Consider the following 4,661-nt stretch of genomic DNA (forward strand, 5'->3'; position numbering starts at 1 on the left):
TGAAGGCTCGGTCGAGTTCGGTGATGGTTCAGCTGTGGAGATTTGCGGGCAAGGATCTGTCCTCTTCGAGGGTCTCACAGGCGAACATCGCATACTCACCAGAGTGTACTACATCCCACGGCTTCGCAACAACATGATCTCTATTGGGAAGCTTGACGAGAATGGATGCAAGGTGGATATCGAGAACGGAGTGATGACGATCTTTGACAACCTTCGAAACGTGCTAGCTCGTGTTAATCGCACACGGAACAGGCTCTGTATCCTCAACCTTGATCAATCTCAATTAGAGTGTTGGCTCGCCAAGAGTGATGATGATTCATGGTTATGGCCTGCTAGATTTGGACACGTTAACTTCTACGCCTTGAAGAAGATGTCAAAGATGGAGATGGTATTCGGGATGCCAGTTATCGACCATGTTGATCGAGTATGTGATGGGTGCTTGGTTGGAAAATAGCATCGTAGGCCGTTCCCTGCTCAGTCTACCTATCGTGCAAGTGATGCACTCGAGTTGCTCCATGGTGATCTATGTGGCCTTATCACCCCGGCGACTCACGCAGGAAAGAAGTACTTCTTCCTTGTGGTAGATGACTACTCGAGATATATGTGGGTCATTCTCCTACGATCTAAAGATGAGGCATTTGAAGCGTTCAAGAAGCCGGAGGCTGCAACGGAGATGGAACACAAGTTGAAGGTTCGTGCTCTACGGAGACACCGCGGTGGAGAGTTTATGTCGAATGAGTTCAACGACTACTGCGAGAAGATTGTCATAAAAAGGTTCCTCACGGCACCTTACACGCTACAGCAGAATGGGGTCATTGAAAGGCGATGACCCACAAGTATAGGGGATCAATCATAGTCCTTTCGATAAGTAAGAGTGTCGAACCCAACGAGGAGCAGAAGGCTCTGATAAACCGTTTTCAGCAAGGTAATAACTGCAAGCACTGAAAGTAGCGGTAACAAGTGATGGTGTAGTGAGGTGAAACGTAGCAGGTGAAAAGTAACAAGTAACAAGTAGTAGCAACAGTGCAGCAAAGTGGCCCAATCGCTTTTGTAGCAAGGGACAAGCCTGAACAAAGTCTTATAGGAGGAAAAACGCTCCCGAGGACACACGGGAATTTCTGTCATGCTATTTTTATCATGTTCATATGATTCGCGTTCGTTACTTCGATAGTTTGATATGTGGGTGGACCGGTGCTTGGGTACTGCCCTTACTTGGAAAAGAATCCCACTTATGATTAACCCCTCTCGCAGGCATCCGCAACTACGAAAGAAGAATTAAGACAAAGTCTAACCATATCATTAAACTAGTGGGTCCAAATCAGCCCCTTACGAAGTAACGCATAAACTAGGGTTTAAGCTTCTGTCACTCTAGCAACCCATCATCTACTTACTACTTCCCAATGCCTTCCTCTAGGCCCAAATATGGTGAAGTGTTATGTAGTCTACGTTCACATAACACCACTAGAGGAAAAACAACATACAACATATCAAAATACCGAACGAATACCAAATTCACATGACTATTATTAACATGACTTATCCCATGTCCTCAGGAACAAAAGTAACTACTCACAAAGCATAATCATAATCATGACCAGAGGTGTAATGAGTAGCATCAAGGATCTGAACATAAACTCTTCCACCAAGTAATCCAACTAGCATCAACTACAAAGTGTAATTAACACTACTAGCAACCTTACAAGTACCAATCGGAGTCGCGAGACGGAGATTGGTTACAAGTGATGAACTAGGGTTTGGAGATGAGATGGTGTTGATGAAGATGTTGATGGTGACGAGTCCCCTTCCGATGAGAGGAGTGTTGGTGATGACGATGGCGACGATTTCCCCCTCCGGGAGGGAAGTTTCCCCGGCAGGATCGTCCTGCTGGAGCTCTAGATTGGTTCTGCTCATGTTCCGCCTCGTGGCGACGGCGCCTTCTCGAGAAAGCTCCGCCCTGATTTTTTTCCGGACGAAACCCTTCATATAGCAGAAGAGGGGGGCAGTGGGCCATCAGGGTGCCCACAAGCCCTGTAGCCGCGACCAGAGGGGTAGGCCGCGGCCACCAGGCTTGTGGGCCCGTGGCAGCTCCCCTCTGGCACTTCTTTTGCCCAGTATTTTTTATATATTCCCAAAAAATTCCACGTTGATTTTCAGGGCATTTGAAGTTGCGCAGAATAGAGGACTAAGACTTGCTCCTTTTCCAGTCCAGAATTCCAGCTGCCGGTATTCTCCCTCTTCAAATAAACCTTGCAAAATAAGAGAGAAAAGGCATAAGTATGGTACCACAAAGTATAATAACAGTCCATAAAGCGATAAATATCAACATGAAAGCATGATGCAAAATGGACGTATCAACTCCCCCAAGCTTAAACCTCGCTTGTCCTCAAGCGAAAACCAAGATCCATAAACATGTCCACATGTTTAGGGATGAAGGTTTCGAAAAAACATAATACGGACATGAGGGCATCATAATCACACATAGAACATCAATACATCATAAATATTCTTATGGGAAAGTAACAATTCCTTCACAAAGCAAAGTATGAATCAAAAACCTTACCGAGAAGTAGCCAACAACAGTCCATAGTCATTGAAGCAATTGCAATTTATCATAGCATCAGAAAGAGTCAAATAAGAGCTTGTAAAGCAAATCCACATACTCAATCATCTCTTTTGTTTTCCACAATTGTTACAACTCACGTGGTACTCATGGCATTAATGTTTCAGTTGGACACAGAGAAACATAGGGGCTTATAATTTTGCCTCCCAACCATTTACCTCAAGGGTAAAGTCAACAATAATAAAGCATAAGTACTCATCTCCAAGTTGATATATGAATATAGATATTTCCCAAGAATATGATGTTCACCAAGATGAAGACGGAATAGGGAATTGGTGTTGATCACCATGACTTTCACAAGGACAAAAGTAAAGGTACAAGAAAGGCTCTTCGAAGAGGGAAGCAGAGGTTATCATGCGCTTTTGAGGTTTGGATGCGTGTCCTCTCAGTGCGGAGGAACGTCAATTTATATTGCCTCCTATGATAAAGAACTTTATTATGCAGTCTGTCGATCACAGGTTCGTATAAAGCTTATTTTTCACACACTAATAGATCATACATATTAGTGAGAAATTTTTATTGCTTGCACCGATGACAACTTACTTGAGGGATCTTATTCAATCCATAGGTAGGTATGGTGGACTCTCATGGCAAAACTGGGTTGAAGGTTTATGGATGCACAAGTAGTATTTCTACTTAGTACGGAAGTTTTGGCTAATATGAGGTGGAAGCAATCGTCACATGCTAAGGGATCTCTAGACATATAACATTGTTTGGAACCAAGCAAACACAATTCATTATGTTGTCTTTCTTGTCCAACATCTACTTCTAAGCATGTAATAGTTTGGTGAGTGCTCACAATTGTAAAAAGTGTCTAAGATGATATATTTATATGTGAACCTCTCTTTCCTTATTACTTCTTATTAATTGCAACAATGACTGGGGTCTATGTTGGTGTATTCTCAACAAGTTTCAATCATCATACTTGTTATATGTGAATCTATTACTTTCCATAAGATCATCTCATGATCTTTCATGCTATCGTTCTTTTCATACTTTTGATCACGACACAAAACAAAGCCCTTGACTAAGATACTCTTTATTATATAGCTCGCAAGCTCGAATACATCGGGGGAGACACAAGGCAAAAGACTCAAACTAAACATTAAAGACTTATTCCACTAAGAGAAGAAAGTAAAAACTGAAAAAGAAAGAACTAAAATAAAGGTAAAAGCAAAAGATATAAAGGTGATACGATACCAGGGCAACTCCCCCAAGCTTGGCATAAGCCAAGGGAGTTGCCCATACCAATGCTTAGTTGTCTTCCTTTGGTGGTAATGTTGGTGGAGTCTTTGCCTTTGATTCCAAGAGAGCTATCAATCTTTGATTTATACCTCGGAGATCTGCGACATGATCCTCCAGCAAAACAACTTCACGAGAAAGGGAAATATTGCGAGCACGAGTTGTTTCACAAAACCTCAAGAGTTCAATCAAGGATGTAGACAACATGTGGAGGAAGGGTTGGAGAAAATCCACTCCTTCAACGTCTTCAATGTTGAACATAGGTTGAACTTCCTCCCTAGCTTGGGGTTTCTCCTTAGCTTTGTCCCTGGCTTCCGTGACTTCTACTCTTTTCAGATCAGCATCTACTTCTTCATGAACTTGAGGGAGATTATTCTCCCCAACAGATTCCTGAGACATCTTTGCTCTAAATCTGCGGCACACAACAGGCTCGAAACGAAAACAGAGGAAAACTGCGCGATACGGAGATCAAAACCCTAGGGCGTATATATAATGATTTTCGGACCAGAAGGAGTGCTCCGCAAGAAAACGAAGTCCGGGAGGCACACGAGGTGCCCACAAGCCCTGTAGCCGCGGCCAGGGGGAGACCGCGGCTACCAAACTTGTGGCGGCCTCGTGCGCTCTCCGGACTGCTTTTTATTTTTCTTTTTTTTCATAAATTCCAAAACGGAGAAAATTTCCTACTGGAAAAGTTTTGGAGTCCAATTACTTACCAAAACACATACCTCTTCGTTTTCAGGGTCTGAAACAGGCTGATAAACATCCCTTATGTACTCCTGTGAAGTTATGATATTGATGA

Source organism: Hordeum vulgare, chromosome 5H (genome assembly GCF_904849725.1).
Source record: "Hordeum vulgare subsp. vulgare chromosome 5H, MorexV3_pseudomolecules_assembly, whole genome shotgun sequence".
NCBI lineage: Eukaryota > Viridiplantae > Streptophyta > Magnoliopsida > Poales > Poaceae > Hordeum > Hordeum vulgare.